Raw genomic sequence first — 24,938 nt, 5'->3', positions numbered from 1 at the left:
CTGAAATGATGGGTCAGTAATATTTCAACAAATGTCTGCCATTTTTTCTTTTTTTTTTAACAGTGATCACTTTATCTTCATTCTCACTTTAACACTTCAACTAGACTTCCTTAAACAAGTTTAACTCCCAATTTTCTGACAAAAAATGTCTCTTCAAATCTACATAAATCAGAAAAATCTGTCATAACTTTAACCATTAAACTGGTAAAGTTGCAAAGGTCTGTCAATAAAACTGCACGCAATTTATCGATTTGACAGTCAATTCGATTAAGGTTTAACATTTACAAAATTTAATTCAATCCCCATGTAACCGATAAATTTGTTGGAACTCTTCTTTCATACTTCGCCGAAGTATCACTGCGCCACCGATTCTTCCTCTATCATCCTTGAAGTACCTTATAGCCTTTTACTCTGTGTTGAAAATAAGAAAAAAATAAAAAAAACCCCAACTCAAGACTTGTGTACATAACTCTTTTCAAGAAGTCAAGGTCTCCCGCTGACTTAAAAATCGAAAGTAGGCGTTTCACTTTGGTGGGGGGACAAAAATCCAGCATCACCTTTTGAGGTGATCCTCTGTGCGCGTTGATATATTTAATGCTTGTTTATAGTATAAAAAAAGCATTGGTGGGCAGTAAAAGTAATCACATGTTGGCTAGCGTCACGGCTCACATTACACACGCCTGATAATAATTCATCAGGAATGAAATGTGTCGTTTATTTTAAGGGCCACAACACAGACCACTACAACAGTCTCTAAGGGCTTGAATAATCTTTTTGTTTATAAGCCGAAAGGTAACTCAACGGGTTCTCGAAAGTAATTTGTAGTTAAAGATATATATTTGTAGATTTAAACCAGCTTTTTTTTCGAATAGCGGTGATTATATACATTTTTGTTGGTAAAAAATAGTTGGTTCGAATCAAGTTCCAAAAAACTGCGATCACTATCAACGACCTTTAGAGATATTCAAGATTAAAACAATAAAATATCAATTCGATGATATGCGAACGTTGACCTACTTTAATTGATTTTATTCATCGATCGGCGTATTTAGGTTTTGGTTTATTGGAAATGATGTTTGTAAACAAAACGGAAATTAAACGAAAAAAGTGTGTGTCACAGATAAAAGTTCATTCAACTTATTCGGCATGGAAACACGGTTGGTTGGCGGATGGCGTATCAGAATATTGATTAGTAGGTGAAACATCTTTTTGTGGATCTTAAACAACAAGAAGAAAAAAACAATCAATAGAATCAATAAAATCTGAGGTAATCGATAAAGAAAGATCAAATTTACATGATGTTATTGGATATTGTGCCTGAAGATATTTATGATACATATTTTTATTTTTTAATAAGACGATGAGTTTAGTTTGAAGAAATTTAGGTCATACGTACAGTTTAAGTTTATTGGATACCGCTGTGCGATATTCTGTTTCTAATTAACAAACATTTTTTTAAGTATTGGGAACTTTCCTAAGTTGACCTTTTAAATTCAAAATCGTTACAGTAGGTCTAGGGGATAACTATTTGCTAAAAACTAAACTTGTTATGGGAATCCCCTAAAAAAAACTATGTTAATGCTCAGTTGGAGACTTTTTCAAAAAAAAATATAGAAAACACCTAAACTTGAAGTAAAAACAAAACATAACCTAAGCTTGTATTATATGAATATGTCTAGTTCGTAAAGCCTGAACTACATCAAAACACAAAGTGAAAAAAGTACAAAAAAGTAAACAAAGTTCAAAATATAAAAATCACATGTATATTTACCTGACATCTATTGGAAAAAAATTAACTAAAAAAGCTCTTTGTTTTTTGAAGTTTTGTAATTTCAAATAAAAAAAAATCTGAAAAAGTAAACAAATTACAGTAGATTTCATCTAATTCGAATTTTTTCAGGACACCAAAATTAGTTCCAGTTAGATGGAAATTTAAGTAAGGAATCTATTAAATCTTTTTGCTGCAGGCGGTTTCATTAAAAATGGTTAAAATGTTCTTGTTAGAGGGAAATTCAACCTAAAGGAAGTACGTCTTCGAGGGAATCGACTGTATATTTGAAAAAAAAAACTTCATTATAATAAGTTGAGAACCAAAATCGAAATATTTTTATTTTAATGCAGAAATTATTTAACATATAAAAATAATTTCTAAAGAATACGGTCTAAACATACATTTTACAACTGTCAAAAAATTGCATTTAAATATAGTGTTCGCTCTTGAAAATACGACGAAAACTAACCCAAGAAGCGTTGAGCTATTTGTTGGGCAATAAGTTGTAAATTGGTGGATTTTTCTGAATGATTGTTATCAAATTACTTTCTTCAATCTTCGTTACTTGCTTCTGGAAAATTAAGTTTCGTCAAAATGTTTAAAAATTTCGATTGAATAGACCATTTCAAGGTTTTTAAGGATCCATTCTTCAAACATGTGGTCAATTTAAATAGAATCTTTGAAAAATCTATAAAGAAATCAATGTCAAATAATTTATTTAGGTATACAAATATTCTAAAACATTTAAAATGGTAAATTTTTTACTTACGGCATTGTTTTCTAAGCTTTTGTATAAATTTAGCTCATAATTTTTTGATATTAGTTTGAAATTACATTTATTTGTCAAAAGAGCTTTTCTTCGAAAATGACAGGAACTATGTGATCGCAGAGCTACCTTGCGGAAAGGATATACAATTTTGTTTGAGTGTATTTGTTTTTGAAACTTTGTGAAAATTGAAAGCTTGTTCATGTTCAAGCTTTTTGACTCGAATACTTTTTAAAAATGAAAGAGAGATATACAAATAAGTTACTAGGGGGAACAAGAAAAAACATCATGTTTACTTTTTTGTACTTTTCTGACTTTGTGTTTTGATGTAGTTCAGGCTTAATAGCTTGTTTTATTTTGAAGAACTTAATATTTCACTGTTCTGATATCATTATTTCGTCATAAGATATTGCCAGACAAATAATATAACTAAAATATGATGTAAAACTAACTATCCACCATTGTTTGAACTAACGTGTGCCAAATAAAAACAAATTTATGTTGTCCCAATTAAAAGTTTTAGACAAAAGTTCATCTACAAGTAGAACAAATTTAAATTTTTTAACTTTTTTTTTTTAATACAAAAAAAAATTTTAAATATAATAATTAAAATAAAAAATTTATTTTTAAAGTTTTTTGTATGGTTCTTTATTAAATCTTTCACTTAGATAGTGCTTTACATCGTATAGATGACATATGTATCTGTTACAAACCAACATAAATCGCACAAAAGCTGCGCAAACTATATAATAATATATAGGTATATTAGACTGGGCCAAAAAAATAAAATATTTTTTTTTTGAAAGTTACTTCGAAAATCTTGTTCAGGATGATGAAAAAAAAAATTGGTGAAAATTTGAGCCGTTAAAAATAATTTAAGAGGTCTATCATCGGTGTTTTTTATTTTTATACATGATATGATGTTTTACAACAGAACTGCTAGACGATCAAAGTAAAAAAAATGTCTGTTCATTTTTTCTTATATAAAACTAGCTGACCCGGCGGACTTCGTTCCGCATTTTTCTTGTATTTATTTTCAATTTTTGGCTTTGTAATGTGTTAACCTTTTCCAATACAAAAAAATCGGGCCACAACTTGATATATGGAACACAAACATAAAATTGTATAAAGTATTAAAAAAAGCAAACCATTTGTCTGATAGCTATCGCTACTAAAATTTGATAATCCAGTCAAATAAGGGTTTCACCTCGGAATGAATGCTAATAGAATTTTTTTTTTGCTCAATACCTTCGTTTTGGCATTCTATAACATACCTCAAAAGTCTAGAAAGTCGCGATTTTCAAGCTAAAATCGCGAAATGGAGATTTTCAAAATTAGAATTTCAAGAATTACATAACTTCGAGGCATTTTTTAATGCTGATTTTTTTTTTACTTGCGATATAGGTACTATATATCAAGTTATGTATTCGTACAAAAAAAAAAAGTTGAGATAACATTTTTCCATGACATTACGATGGTAGACAATGCCAAAAAAGTGGGTCCCGGAAGTCCGTCTGTCTGTCTGTCTGTCTGTCTGTCAGTCTGTCAGTCTGTCAGTCTGTCTGTCTGTCTGTATAAGGAGCTACAGCCTAAACGGATGGACCGATTAATGTCAAACTTGGTATGTAGCGTTATTTGGCGACTCTCCAGAGGGGTTTTTGGAATTAATTTTTTTGGACCAAAAATAACGGTACTTGTCATATACCGATTTTAGTAAAATTGAAATATCTCGAAAACGGCTCCAACGATTTTGTTTAAAAAATTCAAATGTTAGTTTTAAGCTAAGGTCTATCTTTCAATGAAAAAATTTTTTTTTGAAAATCATTATTAACGGTACCTGCCATAGAATCGTTTTTTTCAAATCCGATTATCTCCGAAACAGCTTATTCGATTTCAACGAAACTTTTTGTGAAGAAGCATTTATATAATCTTAATATAAGCCAAAAATAAAATTAAAAAAAAAAAATATTTTTGGATTTTTAAAAAAATTTTGAAAATTTTTTTTTGAAAAATCAAATTTTCGAAAACCGGACATTGAATTTTTTTGAAATTTTGTTTTTAGATGTTGATTAGTGATTTCTACAAAATGGCATACCAATTTTATTTTAAAACTTTTTTTCCAAAAAACTATTTATAAAAAATTAGTTTTTTAAAAAACGGCTCTAACGATTTTGAAAATTTTTTTTCTAAAAATGCATGTTAATATATCAATCAAAACTGCATACTTGTTTTGGAGGGCAATTTAATTTCAGATTTTATTCCATTTTCTTAAAAAAACGAATTTTATTTTTTTTTTTCAAATTTCTATATAAAAAGTCTTAAAAATTTAAGCAACTTTAACTCTAAGAGCAAGTTCGTGCGACCCAGTCGTGCATTTTATTTTTTTTTGATTTTTGACATAAGTTATAGAATATCCGAACAAAGATAAAAACAAAAAAATTAGCCTATCAGCACTAATTATAAGATTGTACCAGGATGTTTTTTAGTGCATATCCCAAAATTGTCCCTTCTCTCAAAAAATACCAATTTTTCATAGGTATGAATGTTTTTTTCATTGTATTGTTTTGATTCTTAATGATAATGAATATGAAAACCTTCATGAAAAATTTTGTCCCTCTACCATAACTTTTAAGGGTTTTTCGGTAGTAAGTTTGCAACTGTTATAATAATATGGGTTGACAATTAAAAAACAGGTATAACTTTTTTTAGAGACGTCAGATTGTCTTGATCTTGTCTAGATTTTTTGGCATCAGCATTAAAAAATACCTCGAAGTATTGTATCATATGTGAATATAATACCATTGTCTTTTATTGCTTATTTTGAAAATCTCCATTTCACGCTTTGACCTTGAAAATCGCGACTTGCGGACATGGGATTTTTCTATACTTTTGAAGTATGTTATATAATGCCAAACCGAAGGTATTGAACAAAAAAAAATTTCTATTAGCATTCATTCCGAGGTTTACTCCTTTTTTTCACCTTATTTGACTATGTATCATAATATTTTTTGGCTATTTAAGAAATTCAAAAAGTAGCAATTTTTTTTTGTAAATTGTAAAGAAACCGACTTAAAATGAAAAGATTCCGTCTTAATTCTATACATACGTCTAAATATTAAAATATTTTCTTAAGAAGATTAAATCATTTTAAATTAATGCGGAAATTGTATTAATAAATTGGTAGCTGAAACAACTTAAACAAATTTTAAGTTTCAGTTTATCATACCAATTTTCAACTGTGAGATATAGCTTAGTGGTAAACAATTTTAATTGAGGAAATAACATTTTAAAGAGTTAAATCGTGTTTGTTTTTATTAGCCTTGAATATGAGCTCTTTGAACCCCAAATATTGCATTTGGTCATAACTTGACAGCAGCGCCACGTACCAGGTCCAACCGGGGCGTACACACCATTGGGGCAAGTGGGGTGGTGCCCCGGGGCCCCCAACACGCCAGGGCCCCGTAAGGAGACAATTTAGAGAAGGCAACTGGTTATAAAAGTATCGAAGCAAAAAGATAAGATACTTGACATGAATCACTTCGGACACAAGAGAGACACATTATATTTTTCAGTGAATTGGTAGCCAGTCACATAATATTTCATCTAAAAAAAAAGTATTACCTTAGGGGTCCCAAAAAAAAATTGCTTTTTTGAAAGAAAAATTACATATTATCTTGGGGCCCCAAAAAATATTACTTACATAATTTTAGCGCCCAACAAATGATAGGTACATCAGGGGCCCCAAAAAAAATAAGTGGGCGTATACGTCCTTTTTTATTTGTTCTTATTTTCTATATCAAAGGGGCCCCAAAAATGTAGTCTTGCCCCGGGGTCCGACAATTCAACGTACGCCCCTCGGTCCAACTATAAAACAAAGCCTGTCTCGAATGAACCTTATCAAACGCAAAAAAATTCATAAAAGTCTATACAGCCGTTCGCACTCCAAATATGGAATTTAACTATAACTTGACAACAGCGTCAAGTCTTTCTATATATAATTTGACAACAGCACCACCTACCGAATACAGTTATAATTTACAAAACATGGATGGAACTTATCACACAAACGAACTTTCACAAAAATCTGTCAAGTCTTTCGGACTCCAAATATGAAATTTGTCTATAACTACTTCGGCAAAAGCGCCACCTACCGGGTCCAATTTATGAAACAAAACATGTTTCGATTAAATTATATCAGACACAAAAAGTTTCACAAAAATCAAAATATGCAATTTTCCTAAAACTTGACAACAGTGCCAACTACTGGGTCCAATCATGAAACAAAGCTTGTCTCGAATGAACCTTGTCATAACACAAAATTTCACAAAAATCTGTCCAGTCATTCGACCCCACCTATGGAATTTGCCTATAACTTGAAAACAGCGCCACCTATTGGATCAAATTATAAAACAAAACCTGTAACGGATAGACCTTATCAAATAAACAAAATTTCACAAAAATCTGTTCAGTTATTCGACCCCAAATATGGAATGTGCCTATAACTTGACAGCAGCGTTTCGGATGGACCTTTTCACATATATTTCACACAAAATTTCAGAAAAAATATTATAATATGTAGATACAAACCATAACTCTGATTGATGTGCCAATGCTTTACTTATTTGTCCTCAATGAAAATCAGAGATATACATTTTATTTGTGCAGTCCATATGTGGATTTAATATCACAAGACGAATAATTATTTGTTTCACTCAAAATCAGACTTTTTTAATTATTTTGAAAGCTTTACAAATTAAGCTTAGTTAAAATTTTTAAAAAGCGAGAGTGGTTTTTTACTCGTACATATTGACAGCTATGTAAAGATGCGAGAAAAGGTATTATTTTTTTTGATACAAACCATTTACATATTAATACCTTTCAAACAAAAAAAAAATTACCAAAATCGGACCAGCCAAACGCGAGTTTATCGGCCACACACACTAAACGAACTCATTTTTATATATAAGATTAAAGGAGAATGGGCATTTTGGACGTTGAGCGGCCATCAATAAAATTGGTATCAAATGAAAGAATTATAGCCCAGGAAAAACTTTTACTATGGACGTTTCGCTTTATTGCGTTAAGAATGCAAGATAATGCAGTATTAGTATTGTTAATGCATTGTTCAATGTATGAAGGAAAAACTGATTTATATTTTTATATGGAATATAAAATATGATGCTCTGTCATTTTCCCTGAGAATGAAGACATTAATCTTGCAAATCCGACCAATAGAACTTATAATATAAGATTTTTAAGACAACCATTTAAGGTTCGAAAGTTTTCAAACAATTCAAAGTAACAAAAAATTGAACAACAAAACTCTAAAAATAGGCTTGAATTTGTTGTTTTAAAATGCTTATAGTTTGGGTTCTAGTGGTTGGATATTCAAGATAAAGGTCTTCAGACTCAGGGAAAATGACAGAAAATAATATTTTGCACTTAAAATACACAATTAAGTTATAACATTGAGACATAATATAAAGTGTTAAATGCAAAAATGCATTTTATCCGTTATTGAAATACGTCACAGGGATAAAACTTCTGCACAATATAGGTATGTAAACCTTAATTACATCAAAAAATAACAAATTCATTCCTGGCCGCGTAACGTCCACGTTTCATACAAACTTGCCCATTCTCCTTTCCTACAAAAAAGATCTGATTGAAAATTTTCGTCAGACGAGCCGTATTCGAGTAATTAAGCTTTTTAAATGGAAGTGTTTTTTCAATTTGACTGTTTCACTTTGGAATTTTGTGATGAGCAAATAAGTGAATAGAAAAATTCTTATAGGAAATTTAATTCTCTACAAAAAATGTGTTGTAGTAATTTTCCCTAAATTGAGTTCCGAAGAAGTTATTCACGATTTAAAAATTGATTTTTAAATTTTTTTCTCGATTTAAATCGTGAATAACTTCTTCAGAACTCAATTTAGGGAAAATTACTGCAAGACCTTTTTTGTAGAGAATTAAATTTCCTATCTGTCGTGGTTTTATTTTTCTATTCACTTATTTGCTCATCACAAAATTCCAAAGTGAAACAGTCAAATTGAAAAAACACTTCCATTTAAAAAGCTTAATTACTCGAATACGGCTCGTCTGACGAAAATTTTCAATCAGATCTTTTTTGTAGGAAATTTAATTTTATATAAGAAAAAATGAACAGAAATTTTTTTACTTTGATCGTCTAGCAGTTCTGTTGTAACACATCATATCATGTATAAAAATAAAAAACACCGATGATAGACCTCTTAAAGTTATTTTTAACGGCTCAAATTTTTACCAAATTTTGTTTTCATCATCCTGAACAAGAAGTAACTTTCAAAAAAAAAATATTTTATTTTTTTGGCCCAGTCTAATATATATCATAGAAGGACGTCTTTTGAAGCAATAGGTGACAACTTTTGTTTAACGAAAAATGCGTACTCAAAAACACGAAAATATTCCATTAATACAGTAAAATAAGGAGAAAAAAGGGGTAAATCTCGGAATGAATGTTAGTAGAAATTTTTTTTGCTCAATATCTTCCTTTTTCCATTCTATAACATATCTCAAAAGTCTAGAAAAATCTCATGTCCGCTTGTCGCGATTTCAAGGTCAAATCGCGAAATGGAGACTTTCAAAATTAGCAAAAATAGGCTATGGTATTATACACACATATGATACATGATTTCAAGGTATTTTTTAATGCTGATTCCAAAAAATCTAAAATCAAGACAATCTGACGTCTCTGGAAAAAGTTATACCTGTTTTTCATCTGTCAACTCATATTATTATAACAGTTGCAAACTTACTGCCGAAAAACCCTTAAAAGTTATGGTAGATGAACCAAATTTTGCATGAAGATTTTAGAATCCATCATTATTAAAAATCAAAACAATCCCTTACAAAAAATATATAGGTATACCTACGAAATAATGGTATTTTTTTATGGAGGGGCAAATTTTAGGATATGCACTAAAGAAGATTCTTGTTCATCTTAGGAATAAGTGCAAATAGGCTAATTTTTTCATTTTAATCTTAATTGGGTATTCTTTAACTACCCTCAAAAATCTAAAAAAATCTCATGTCCGCAAGTCCTTATTTTCTTGGTTTAAAAATAAGGTGCAGATTTTAAAAAAATTGGAAAACTACACTTCAGATATTTGTGTCAGATCAACATGAATAAGGTGCATTACTTTTCAGGGATGGTCAGGTTGACTTGTTTGTGAGTTTTGTTGGAATTAGTGTTAAAAAATACCTTTAAATCATGTCGCTTATGTTGTTATACATATAAAAATTTAAACTTTTCTTATTAATTTTTTAAAATCTGCACCTTATTTTCAAACCAAGAAAATTAGGACTTGCGGACATGAAATTTTTTTAGATTTTTGAGGGTAGTTAAAGAATATCCAAACAAAGATTAAAATGAAAAAATTAGCCTATTTGCACTTATTCCTAAGATGAACAAGAATCTTCTTTAGTGCATATCCTAAAATTTGCCCCTCCATCAAAAAATACCATTATATCGTAGGTATATATATTTTTTGTAAGGGATTGTTTTGATTTTTAATAATGATGGATTCTAAAATCTTCATGCAAAATTTGGTCCATCTACCATAACTTTTAAGGGTTTTTCGGCAGTAAGTTTGCAAATGTTATAATAATATGAGTTGTCTTGATTTTAGATTTTTTGGAATCAGCATTAAAAAATACCTTGAAATCATGTATCATATGTTTATACACTACCATAGCCTATTTTTGCTAATTTGGAAAATCTCCATTTCGCGATATGACCTTGAAATCGCGACAAGCGGACATGAGATTTTTCTAGACTTTTGAGATATGTTATAGAATGGCAAAAGGAAGATATTGAGCAAAAAAAATTTCTACTAACATTCATTCCGAGGTTAAACCCTTATTTAACTGGATTACATACTTTTCACAAAAATAATAAATCTTTATATACAGTTACGTGGATTTTTTTTTGGAAGCTTTACAAAATGCATTCCCAAGCGTTTAAAAAGCAATATTTAAAAAAAAAAAGTATTTTTTAAGTAAAAGAGTTTGCTATTGATTTACGTGATTTCGATATGAGTTTGGTTAAAATCTAACTTTTAATAATTTTTTTTAATTTTCTGTTCAATATCACTGTTTCCGCTAATGTGGTATACTAACAATACTCTAATGCGGTACTCATTTAGAATATATGGCAGCAATGAAATTAGTATTATAACTAAAATTTAAAAACGCCAATAATTTTTGATCTTCTGCTATTTTTTACTTGCGATATAGGTACTATAGGGCAAGTTTAGGATTCGTAAAAAAAATCGAACTCGAGATAACAATTTTACATGACATTACGATGATGGAGAATGCCAAAAAAGTGGGTCCGGCAATTCTGTCTGTCTGTCCGTCTGTCTGTCTGTCTGTCTGTCTGTCTGTATGTACCTTGAGCTACAGCCTAAACTATTCGAGTGATTTTGTTCAAACTTGGTAGTTAACAGTTTTGGGTGATTCCCTAGAGGACAAATTGAAATTTTTTTTTTAGGACCAAAACTAACGGTACCTGTCATATAACGGAATTAGAAAAGTTATTTTTTTTTCAAAAACGGCTCTAACGATTTTGATTAAAATTTTTGAGTGTAGTATTACACATAAGAGCCAACTTTCGAAATAAAAAAAATATTTTTTTTATCGTTATTAACGGTACCTGTCATAGAACGGTTTTTTTGATTTATGAATATCTCGTTCAAGACCACCCCGATTTCAACGAAAATTTTTATACAAAAGCGTTTTGGTAAAGGTGATATTAAAATTTTAGAAAGTTTTCAAAATACTCATTTTTGGATTTTTAAAAAATATTTCAAAATTTTTTTTTGAAAAATCAAATTTTTGAAAATGGGTTTATGAAAAATTTTGAAATTTCGTTTTTATGCGTAGATAAATTATTTCTTCAAAATGGCATACCAACTTTTTTTTTGAAAAATATTAGAAAGTTTTTATATATAAAAAATTACTTTTTTAAAAAATGGCTCTAACGATTTTCGAAAATTTTTTTCTAAAAATTCCTTTTTATATAAGAAGTAAACTGGCATACTTGGTTTTTTGTGAAAGATCATTTAAAACGATATTTAATTAATTATAAAAACAGATTTTATTTTTTTTTTAATTTCTTGAAAATATCAAATTTTAAATTTTCTTAATTTTCTTGAATAAAAAGCTTTAAAATTAGAGTAACTTTAAGCATAAGAGCAAGTACGTGCGACCCCAGTCGTGCATTTTATTTTTTTTTTTTTCAAATAAAAACATCTTTATTGGTTATTTCAAAAATGAAGACACCATAAAATATATAATATTGTATTGGAAAAAAGTATACGATATTAGCAGACGTATGTGTACCACATTACCCTCCACTTTCTAAATATGGTATTTTCGAGGTCATCGCACATTTTAACATAAAACTTTTTTTTTTTCAGAAACGAAAAACCACTGTAAGACATCCAAAACACGAAACTTATATACCATTGCACATCTTCATAAATTTTCGATTAGTTTGATTCAATATTTTTCGAAATATAGCCCAAAAAGAAACATGTACCTATACCACAATACCCGACTTTACTATAACATAATTTTTAAATATTTCTTTCGCGAAGAACTGAAATCCTTTCTATACCATTTTTCCAATAAATGACACCAATAGCACGGTGTTACAAAAATGAGGTTTTAAAATATACGCGGGCGGAGACCTATCAGGTTTTGTAGAGCTAGTCGCACTGAATACGAAACGGTATTTAAAAATCCCCTAACACCCCCAAAATCTGGAGTTACGGGCAAAAAACGGTTTTTTGGACCTTCGCCCATTGAAAAAATTCTAGCTTCGACAATTTTTTACCCATTTTCGATTTTTTTACAGTTTCTGATAGAAGATAAATATACCTTTTTAACAATGTATAAAACATGTAACTCGGTTAAACCACTTAGAATTTATAAGATGTCAAAGTTCAAAAATTCAATTTTTTTTGTCATTTGCCCAACTTCGGCATCAATTTAAAGTATATGTTTTCAAAACAACATGCTATTTAAAAAATATATTCTAAAACTATATCTATTTCCCAATTGATCGAAGTATTTTTTATGAAAATCACTTCAATATTGGCTTAGAAAAAAAAAATTTTCGATTTCAACCCAGATACAGAAATTCGAACTTTTAGGTATAGAACAAAAATGTTGTTTCGGCACGTAGTAGGATAAGTTGGGCGCCAGGATTTGATGAAGGGTTTTTGTAGAGGAGCTGAATACAAACATTTTTTTTCTTTGGGAGGGGGGTCTATCTCCCCCCGTTTAGGTGGGAGGGGCATTTTTCTAAAAAAAATTATCAAAATAAAAAAAAATTATTAAAAAACAACGGCAACACTTACAGTAATAAATGATACCATTTCCAAAAGGCAAAATTGTGCATTTGATTCTAATTTTTAAATCAATATAATATTACCAATAGTTTTTGAAATAATCGATTTCAAAGTTAAAAATAGGGGAACAAATTTTTTTTTAAACTCATTTTATACTATTTTTGTCCAGACTGCGAATTTTAGTAAATAAATTACTTAGACAGAAAACTGCCTCAATTGATTCCTTATCGAACCGTGAAAACTATATGTTTCTATGTCTTCTAGTTTTTGGGAAAATTGAAAAATTATTTTATCAGATTTTTCTTTTTTCAAAATATTTTTTGTTTTTATTTTTTTTTATTTTTCAATTTTCTCAAAAACTAGAAGACATAGAAACATATAGTTTTCACTGTTCGATAAGGAATTAATTGAGGCAATTTTCTGTCTAAGTAACTTATTTACTAAAATTCACAGTCTGGACAAAAATAGTATAAAATGAGTTTTAAAAAAAATTTGTTCCCCTATTTTTAACTTTGAAATCGATTATTTCAAAAACTATTGGTAATATTATATTGATTTAAAAATTAGAATCAAATGCACAATTTTGCCTTTTGGAAATGGTATCATTTATTACTGTAAGTGTTGCCGTTGTTTTTTAATAATTTTTTTTTATTTTGATAATTTTTTTTAGAAAAATGCCCCTCCCACCTAAACGGGGGGAGATAGACCCCCCTCCCAAAGAAAAAAAATGTTTGTATTCAGCTCCTCTACAAAAACCCTTCATCAAATCCTGGCGCCCAACTTATCCTACTACGTGCCGAAACAACATTTTTGTTCTATACCTAAAAGTTCGAATTTCTGTATCTGGGTTGAAATCGAAAATTTTTTTTTTCTAAGCCAATATTGAAGTGATTTTCATAAAAAATACTTCGATCAATTGGAAAATAGATATAGTTTTAGAATATATTTTTTAAATAGCATGTTGTTTTGAAAACATATACTTTAAATTGATGCCGAAGTTGGGCAAATGACAAAAAAAATTGAATTTTTGAACTTTGACATCTTATAAATTCTAAGTGGTTTAACCGAGTTACATGTTTTATACATTGTTAAAAAGGTATATTTATCTTCTATCAGAAACTGTAAAAAAATCGAAAATGGGTAAAAAATTGTCGAAGCTAGAATTTTTTCAATGGGCGAAGGTCCAAAAAACCGTTTTTTGCCCGTAACTCCAGATTTTGGGGGTGTTAGGGGATTTTTAAATACCGTTTCGTATTCAGTGCGACTAGCTCTACAAAACCTGATAGGTCTCCGCCCGCGTATTTTTTGAGTGTTACACCGTGTAGTTTTTAATTGGCAGTTAATGTTGATAGTTCGGCTTTTTTGAAAATAAGCAATTTTTTATAAAAACTACAAAATTCAGATAAACTAACGAAAATCTGGATAAACTAACCAGGTTTCATTTTTGAATTTTAAGAAAGTGTCAAATATTAGATAGTTTTTTGTTTGAATTTTTGAATTTATATACAAGAGTATATTATTTAAACTTTTTTTACTCCGCAAATTTCGATTGAATTTTTTAAGAATACGTGTTTTATTATAGTTAAAGGCTAGTCGTTTGACATTACTAATTTTGAATTACGATCTTGAGTTACAAAGGGGTTAATTGACAATTGAAAAAAAAAATTGAGTTTAAACCTTTTTTAACTTTTTTTTTTAATACACCGCATTAATCTTGAGTGAAGGGCAATTCATTAAATTCATTATATCTACTGAAAAAAAGCACTGGTAAACAAAACTAAGTACAAAAACTCCGAATTTTTACTCGAAATCGTTCCATTGCAACAAGAGAAAACCACGAAAAAATGTATTCTTTTTAAAATTAGCTGAATTATAAACCATTTAAAGAGCCTATCTCACCTTACGACAAAATATTGCTGAGAACAAAGCGACAGAGAACGGTTATTTTGGAATTTCACATAAAAAAAGCTCGAAAACGGGAAGTAGGTTATAGTAAATTTCTGGCTTCAGATTCATATCAAAATTTTTTCGTCTTATATAATAAAATAAAAACTAATTGACTTTCTAACATATTTTTTAATTTTTTTTTGAAAATAGGTTTTTGCTATAAACAAATATTAAGCATTGAACCTCTTTTTTTTTAAGTAAAAATTAGTTCCACATACGCCACAGTGACTCTCATTTGAACTGCAAAAAAATAATGAAAACAAAATTATGGCTGACCTTTGTTGGCCATTAACTGTCTGTTAAAATTATATACAGTTCTTACTCATTAAAAAATTTTATCAAAGCAGATGGTGTGGGGAGGTACAATGTCGGATTTAGGGGCTCCAGCAAAAATTATTAAAATTCAAACCAAACGTTAAAAATAATGATTGAGTAATTTGTCAACCATTTAAATTTTGAAATACATATTATAAATTTCTTTTTTCAATATCTTGGATAAAAAATTAACTTTGGAAAGCAATAAACGTATTTCAGAACATAAAATTTAGTTCTCAAAATGAATTTCGCTGTGATGTAATTCTACGTTCAAAAATGCACAAATACCACAAATAAATTTTAAGAAGAAGAATTTTTTTCAGTTTCTTCTGAAATCGAGCAATGTATTTAGTACTAGCAGTCATGTAATCTTTTGCTTCATCAATCATGACCATGTAAGGTCCTTGCGTTTACATTTAAATAATTTTTAGATTTGTGGTCTAAATTAGAGTTCAATAAGAGTATTTATGAGTTTACAAAAAAAATCTTAACTTAGCTCTTAAAGTTCGGAACAATATTATCATTATCAGTTCTTAGTAATTTATACTCTTTTTCTTTATAATGTCTTAATAAGATAAAAAAATTATGCTCATAATGATAAAACAGATTCAGGTTAAAAAACTATCTCAAGGTTAACTCATAAAAGAATGATTCTTTAATGATAAAAGAATAATAATCGCACAATTTATCGATTCTGTGCGGGATTAGTCACACGTCAGACGTCAAAAGCATCCGCTTCACCACCATTATCATCATCAGGCTACTGCTGCCGGTCCTTTAATGATTAATGATACCGCCTTCCTATCTGCAGAGTAATTTTTTTATGACACACATTGAGAATGTCGTGAGTTCAAAACTTTTTTTATTTCTTCTTATTGTTCATGTCCCAAACTTGGATTTGGAATACAACACAGTAAGTTTTTTTTTTTACTTTACGCATGAAACTTAGCACAATTTTTGATGTCTTGAGGATTTAATTTAAATTTTTATCATGTAATCGATTAAGGTTACGCTTGTTCATAGGTTTTTTTTTTATATATATAGAATGCCCCACCTTTTGTTAAAGTTCGATTTTTACTTTGTATTTTGGAGTACGAAACTCTACGCAATAAAATGTACTCACGAATTGAATGAAATAAATCGATCGGTTCGGTGTTGGTTTTGTTGGAAAACACCTTCGGATTTTTGGTGTTGCGATTTTTGTTTTTTATTGTTTTGTGGTTTATGTTGAGTTCCTTTAAGTAGAATGTCACGATCATTGACTCTCATTGAAAAAGAGTTTATTTCTTTTTTTTCTTCGATGTTTTGTAATGTTGCGTTGATGTCAATGGTTTCGGGATGTGACATAATGATGAGGCCTACAAAAATTTTACTTTTTTTCTTGGTTTTTTGAAGATTTTTTTCCTTCGATGGGAATTTCAACGTGATTGTTAAATTAAGCTTGAATTATTATTTCAAGTGGAGTTTATGTTGCAGACAAAGATGTAAAATAATGTAACGTAATCGACAGCTGAATAATTTTATTTTCATGACAGTTTTTGTATTGGTACGTAATCCAATTTGTACCTATTTTGTACACACAATTTTATTCACGAAAAAAATGTTGTTTTAAGGTTGTCAGAAATGCAATACTCGTAACTCGAAAAAGACAAAAAAGAGCAAATATTTTAAGTGATACAAACTTCATGGAAAAATTTTGTTGTAAAGCACCTTTTTCATGAAACTAAATTCCGTAATAATCAGTACATCTGAATAAGTCATCAAAAGTGTACTGATTACCATTAGCAAAGTGAATCGAAACAAAAAAATGATTAAAGTTGTTGACTTCAAGTCACTGTTTCTCTAGATAAGTATTAAAACGAAACATTATCAAGTCTAAAACGTCATAGCTTCTAAAAGGGTTGTGTTAATTTATGAAGCACTTAACATAAGAATGTTCCTTCCCAGAATACAGTTGACCTATAAATCTTAGGCAAATTTTCTATCCAATAATAAGATTTAAATTCTTTATGCTCTCATTTTAAACTATTTTTTGTTGATAGTGCAAAGAAAGGAGAATAACATTTAAATCCCATTATTAAATGGTGAAATAATATTCAAATGAAATCAATATTATTGGTAATCGTACCGGTTATATACCCTTTTAGTGAAATTTGATATACAAATTGCAAAATTAGGCAATTTGAAAATATAGGTCGGCTGTCATACATATACATAAAAAAATAAAAATTAGAATGTAACCACAAAGAATTCAAAACATTTATAAAACCTTTTAAGGTTTTTTTGTAGAATAATTTTAAGAAGTAAAAAAATAATTTACTCTTTCTTATCCTATTATAGTCCAGTCATTTTTAACCCCAATCTGCGGAAAAATTCCTACTGGACTAAATTTTGGTATACACCTTTATTACGGCGTTTTAATGAAGATGTGAAATGAAAATTTCCCTTTTTGCATATTATTTTTTATCCCAATGTACATATTTTACTTTTTTCAGTTAATCCGTATTTACGTAATAAGATAAGTTAATAAAACCAAAAATAACTTTTTATCTTTAACTTTTTATCTTTGAAATACAAAAAAAAAGTTGAACCGGTATCATTGATGCCTGCCATAGAATCCGATTTCAAACAATAATTTAAGTAGTAGATAATATTTAATAATTGAATAATGAATGTAGATAATATTAATTTAAAAATTAAAATTTTTTTTGCAAAAATATGAATTTTGGAATTTTTTTTTTTTAAATCAATAATTCTTAAAACCTGTTACTGAATATTCTTGAAAATTTGTTTTTGTATGTGGATTTTTTTTTTGGAAAAATTTTTGAAAATTTTTATATGTATACATAACATTGTTTGCTTAAAAAACGGGTCCTACAATTTTCAAAAACAAAAATTCAAAATTCTTCGCTATACAAGAATCTGATTTTTAAATACTTTTTTACATTTCTTTTAAAATTAATGATAAAATTAAACTAAAATTATTATTTTATTGTTATAAAATGTTTTAATATTCTAAGCAACTTCTACCTAAGCATAACTGAAAACCAAAAATTTCTTGGAGGTCTGTTTGCTCAGTTATTTGTATCCAAATACATTTTCTCTTAAATATCTGCGGACCAATTTTTAATTTACAGACATGAGTTCAGAGTGAACCACACTACGCATTTAGGCGAAAAAAATTATGCATATTTTTTTTTATTTTCGAGAAAAAATCGAAAAAAATGCATTTTAAAAAAATTCTTCCAAATTTATCGAGTGAGGTATCAAAATAAGGGACTTGTTAAGCTCTATTCATAACTACTGTAAACCAAAAGTTTCTTGGAGTTCTGGTTGCTGAGTTATTTCCATTCAAACTTACTTTTGTATTCATTCGGCGGCAGATATCTGCAGACCAATGTCGCGAATACCATCAAACACATTTTGAACAAATTGCAAATATAAAGTAAGTACCTTTTGAAGTATTGAGTGATAACCGATGAAGTATAAGTTGATGGACTAGAATGGTTAACCCATCAAAAGGCTCCTGATAGACGACAATATAGAGTACCTTCTCTAGATGAAATACATATAATGTTAAATAGTGGCTTTTATTTCTGCAAAAACTCGGATTGCTCAGAAGATATGTCTGCAATGGTATTTATAGAAACCACCAATTTAACAATGTGCCTGAAATCATGACCATAATAATATAATACAACTCGTCATAATAAAGATCTATATAACTTTAGCCCTTAAAAAAAAAACCCTTTATTTTCTTTAACGATTTAAGAAGTCAGATTAAGTAAGCGGTCATAGTGTTTTTGTTTTTTTCTTTTAATTATTTCTGCTCATTATCGTTTTCGATTAAAATCTTGAGTATGTTATTTTTTTTAACGAATGCATAACCTGCTCTTGTATTTATAGATACTTGAAATCATATCGCAAGTAAAAGATAGTTGTATAGTTCCTCTTACATTTCAAGTACATGTCGACTTACACATGTATGTACCTGAAAGCGGTTACTTACTTATACACAGATATTTAGGTAAGGTACTGTATCATAACTGTTAAAAAAAACTTGATTGTATTTTAATGAATATTGACAGAATCCATTGCACAAACTGAAGGCATTGTTTTGATTACTATCATTGTGTAAAAGGGCAAAAACTGGTCTCAAATATAAATCGAGCCTCTTTTCATATTGAAAGTATAAACAATCTCCGAAGCAGCTTTTATTCCAATTAAGGACGATATTTATGCTTGACAAAAGTAAAGACATTGGCCTGACAAGAAAGAAACATCAAGGACACCACCTGTTTTTCATGAATTTATAATATTGTCAACCAACAGTCGAAACCTCGTATTTATACTTACTCAATTTTTTTTAGAATTTTGATTAATAACTTTAATTACGAAATGGTGAATGTGGTAAAAACTTTAAAAATTAAAGTTTTGTTAATTTTTTTGAATAGGTATACAAGTTCTGGGATAGTTAAATGTTCAAATAAATAAAAACAACGACTAGGACACAAGAGCGACAAAGTTTGAATGTTTTTTCATGGAATTTAGTAGGTATTGTTTATTTTTATAAAGCCGCATTAGCCAAACGAAATCAAGCAGAAACGACCTCTTCAATGTTCTCTGAATCATAAAAAAATACCATAAAACACCATGAACATAAACAATGAGTCAAATTATAATAATTGCAGGTAAAGGTACCTACTTGAATAACAACAGGAATAAAAAAATTGAAAAATTTAATACCTGCCTCAAAAAAATAACTCGTGTGACAATAAAACACAAATCAAAAAATTCACGCTTCATGCATCATTTAGTGTTGATTTTTTTGGTCCAGTAGTTCAAAAATTCTTCAGAAGCATACCTGTAGTGCTTCCCTTTTTTGTCGATAAGGCATAATTAAGGTGCCAATTATGTCATAAATTATAGCAACAAAAATGGTTAAAGGAATGAAAAAAGGAATGAAGACGACAATTTGGTGTTAAAGCAATCATTCCGATAATAAACAATGTTTGGTGGCTTCGTGATAATAGGTGGCTTTGAGTAACTTTTTTTATTTTTAAGTGAAGGTGTAGTTTGAGTTTTTATTCGATTAAACTGACCTCGAAAAAATTGGTTTCTATAGTAAAGTTATCAATAAGATGATTTTGGTTATTTAGTTTGTAAAATTTCATATGGAACGCAAACTTGAAATATGGAAGGAACTTAATAAAAAAAATTCGACTACTTCGGGCGTAATGCAATTTATTGGTTTAGGTTTTAAATAAAATGACATAATTCACAAGAAAACTTTTCAAATACAATAGTTTTCATAATTGTTTGTGTTTACATATTTACTGGAAAAATTGTATACAAAATTAAGAAAACAATCGATGGAAGCGTAAACAAGGTAGAAATTATCAATACAAATTTTAAATACACTAGCCCAAAAAATTAAAGGAACAGGAACGTGATGCTTTATCTCAGTAAAAAATTATCGTATCATGACAAAATAAAAAACATGTTAAAATGGTAAAATAGCTTAATCATTGGAACTGTTCAAAAAACGAAATTTTCCAAGTTTTGTTTGTTACTTATTATTTTTGTCTTAAGAAATTGGTAAACTTGGGCAATCGTGAAATTCACCTTTTGGTCGCCATTTTGGATTTTAGTTTTTATTTTATTATTTCAAGGTGGATAATCTTTTCTCGGAAGGTTTTTTTTATAATTTTGACAAGAAGTGCTCAAAACTTAAAAATTTTAATTCTTTTCGTTTTTTTTTTTTAATTTTTTGGCTTGTAACTTTTTTAATATTCCGAATATCGAAAAAAATTTCTCAACATAAACATGCGAAATTTAATATTGTCTACGTTGTCTAAGATGAACAGAAGTCGAGATATTTAATAAAAACTAAAATCCAAGATGGCAGCCAAAAGGTGAATTTCACGAGTGCAAAAAATCAGGATAATGATATTCAGCCAATTATATTTATTAATAAAAAGTTCAAATAAACTCAAAAGAATTTAATTTTGCTGATAAAAAAAAATTATTAGAAGTACCTAAGTCATTTATAACTACAAAAATGTATTGTTTTATTATTATTTTATTATTATTTTATTATCAGAGATTGGATTCCTGTGACCTGGAATGCACTTTTACTGCAAGTGCAAATAACTTTGTGTGACTCTTCATCGTAAGCAAACTATTGAAATATTGCTATGGGGATTTAGCTTACAAGGGTGTTTAAAAGGTTGTTAAATTTAAAAGTGCTTGGTGAAACCAAAAAATCCCATTTTAAGATTTCAAAGCCTGTTAAATGTTTAAAAGTCCTTCGTAAAATCGGCCATTAAAATTTTTAAAAATAAAGTAGATACCTATGCCATTTTTAAGAAAATATTATTAATATTACTAGCTGACCCGGCGGACTTCGTTCCGCCATTTCTTGTATTAATTTTTAATTTTCGACTCTGTAATTAGTTAATTTTCAAATGAAAAAGAGGATCGAAACTTGAAAAGTTCATAAAATGAGTTTAAAAATGTTAACTTTTGAACTTTTAGCAAAAGTGGCCTATGCAAAATACTCTTGCATCAAAAAGATGTAACGTGTTGAAAAATAGAGTTTTATTTTACCGTTGTTTCAAATTTGTCATTACAAAATTAATTGAAACTTTGTACAAATATAGTCTTGCCCATTATCTATCTACACTGTAAATTTCATTTACTTATCTATTGAAGAAAAAAAGATAAAAATAAAAAACTGTTAAAAACGGCCAAAAAACTTGGGACAAAAAAAAATTGTTTTTCCCGTTATTCGGTCAAAAATCATTTTAAAAATTCAAAAGTTTGTACATGCATGCGCATGATTAAAACCTATATTTCCTATTAAAATTCCAAAAAAATAAAAGACTACTCAAAAATGTATCTAAAAATTAGGTTGTTTTTCAAAAATTTTTATTTCAAAATACATTGCCTATGAAAAAAATCCGTTTTAGACCCCTAATTTTTTTTTTAAATATCTTTCTCATGGTGTAACTAGTCTTTTGTAATTAGTCTTTTGTCGAAGGTCTATGACTGCAAAAAAACTTTGTTTTGAAATTTTTTTTGAATTTTTTCAATACCTTTTTTAACTATTGAATAAATTTGTCTATCATTTAAAAAAAAGTCAACTCTTTACAACTTACCGTTTAGAAAATAGCCTCTTTTTTCAATGTCTTGTTACCCCTATTTACCCTATAAAATCTTAAATTTTGTTTTGCCTTAAACCTTCTCCTCTTATGACTCTTTGATTTAAAAAAAAAATTAAGAAAATAAGTCATTTTGGTTATACCTAAATTAGGTACCGTTATTTTTTATCCTAAATACAAAATTTTAGTAAAATTATTATTTTCATATGGTTCAAAATATATATTTTTCATTTCCAAAAAATTCTGTTCAGTGAACAACTTTTTCGATATGCTTTTGCTTCAGAAGAAAAAATATTGTTGAACTGGTGTTCAATTCATATAGATATCTATTAAAAGCAAACGTAACACTGCACATTTATTGAAAAGTGACTTAAAATCGTCATTTCTATTTTTATGGTATTATTCCATTTTGATACAACAAATACATTTTACGATTAATGCATTCTTATTCCTCTTGCATACTTACCTTTACGCAATTTCAAATTCACAAAAGCATTATTCTGTTAGAAATCTGTTTGTTTATTTATATTTTCTTGTTTAAATTTATTTTTCTAGCAAAATCTGAAATTTATAATAAAAAAACAAAGTTGAGCCAACATGGTTCATCATAAATCCTCAGCTCCTGGCACACTTTACGCATCCAATTATTTTATTATATTTTTTTTTGCTTTTGTTTTTTTTTTCTCTGATTGCTTGTTGTTATTTCTGTTAAGACCAAAACCAAGAACGAGACCGAGGAAAGCCTCACAAAAAGAAAACGTTACCAGAATTTTAAATTAACTTTGCCGCCAGCAATAAAATGAAAATATAAGCCAAATAAAATGCAAAAAACTTAATAAAATGCCATACTGCCACACACTGCTGGCTGAAGGTAGATCAAGAGGTTTCTATACTTAACAGGTGTCTTGATGGAATTTATAACACCGAATTGTAACTGAGAAATTCAGAACCATTGATGCGACTTGATTAAACAAAAAACAAAAAAAAAGGTGTCGGACAGGAAAGCCTTTACAAAAGAAACATCGATTCAGTTTGTTACTTTACTTATATGAAAGATATTTACTGGGCTACGCACAACGACAATGGGTAGATAAAGGTTGGCGCGACCGACACGATACATCTCATTAAAATTATTTATTATTATGGACATGTTATATTTTATATATAAGTAACTTTATGTAGATAAATACGCTATAAAAACACAATTTTTTCAAGATTGAATTGTTCGATAAGGAAGATGAGGACAGAATATTCTGAACGGAAAAACCGAGGCGAGGGTTATTGATTGGATTGGCAATGTGATACATACAACGTCATGTGCCTTTAATTATTAAGGAGCTGTGTTTTTTATTTTTTTCAAAAAGTTTAATTATGGTAATAAATTGTATAGAAAAATACATAATGAAAGGAAGTGGTTGCAACGATAAGCAGCGTCGGAAGGAAGATTCATGTCAATTTTGTTTTGTCTTTAAAGTAATGAAATATGGAGTTGACTACACTGGTCAGGAACAATAATATCTTTTTGAGAATTAATCAGTTTAAAGTTATATGCTCAAATATTGCAACATAGGTCAACTGATTGTAATATTTGCTCAGAAAAAGAAATATTTTTACAATACAAACGAAATGTTCCACATACGCCACAGTGACCAATGAAGATCATACTTTTAAAAACACACAAAAATGAATTATATGTTGACATTTTAATTTAATTTTATAGTTAATAGGTTTGGTCAACCTAGAATTTTTGTCCCCGATAGTAGCTACCTAACCCATATTTGGGTTTGGTGAGCTTGCTTTTGTTGCTTTCTGTATAAAAAAAAGCAATTGAATTGTGAAAAATCAGGAGATTTGTTTAAATTTTCATAAATTATATTTTTGGTGTCGCTGATGGAAGATCTATTGTAGAGCCAGCAAAATTTTTGGTATAAAAATTAAACTCTTGTTGCACTTATACTTATCTCGGGCTGAAATAAGTCGGCATACTTACAATTTTGTTATTGCTATAAATTGACCTTCTAATATATTAATATAAATGGACTTGCTGCTCTCGTGCAAGAAGTCGGCTGTCAACATCAATATTATCTTCTTACTAATCTTCGAAGCAAAATTCAAAAAAACAAAAAAATGTCATTTCACTATCTCCAGCAAGCCCTAGGTACATAGCGTACAAGTTCGAAAGAAAAGTATTTTTTAAAAGTTGTTTTTTTTGTTTCACGTTTCTTGCTCTTTCTCGTAAATAACTTAACCAATTTGAAGAAATATTTCTATATAAAAAATTTACATTAAAATTTTTATTTTAAACAACAAACTTTTGGATTAAATAAAATATTTTTTTTTTATTTGGTACACATTTTTTTAAAAATTTTACTTTTATTAGGTATGCCAAATAAAAATATCTAAAAAACGGAACATCAATCTTTTTTTTTTTTTTTGAAAAACAAGTGAACATTTTGGAAATAGGAGAATTTATAATCCAAAAAAAAAAGTAATTTTTTACTTATTCAAATCCAAACTGTTTGTTTAACTATCAAAATTAAGAGGATGTTCTTTTGAGAAAAATTGAGGAACGTTTTCCAAAA

General features: G+C 28.7%; 1 protein-coding gene and 1 long non-coding RNA gene across 2 annotated transcripts in view; one reads left to right on the top strand and one right to left on the bottom strand.

Annotated features, from left to right (window-relative positions):
* Nucleotides 1-24,938, top strand: part of LOC129908340 (uncharacterized) — a 60,524-nt gene that overhangs the window by 13,061 nt on the left and 22,525 nt on the right. The gene's annotated exons all lie outside the window — the stretch shown is intronic.
* LOC129908346 (uncharacterized) lies at nt 2,080-2,875 on the bottom strand. The gene is made up of 2 exons (XR_008771267.1): nt 2,541-2,875; nt 2,080-2,459 (listed from the first exon to the last, which is right to left on the bottom strand). It is a non-coding gene; the product is annotated as an uncharacterized LOC129908346 (long non-coding RNA).

The sequence above is a fragment of the Episyrphus balteatus genome, chromosome 2 (assembly GCF_945859705.1).
Source record: "Episyrphus balteatus chromosome 2, idEpiBalt1.1, whole genome shotgun sequence".
Classification (NCBI taxonomy): Eukaryota; Metazoa; Arthropoda; class Insecta; order Diptera; family Syrphidae; genus Episyrphus; species Episyrphus balteatus.
The sequence above is the reverse complement of the archived record's forward strand: the minus strand, read 5'-3'. Positions and strand labels throughout refer to the sequence as shown.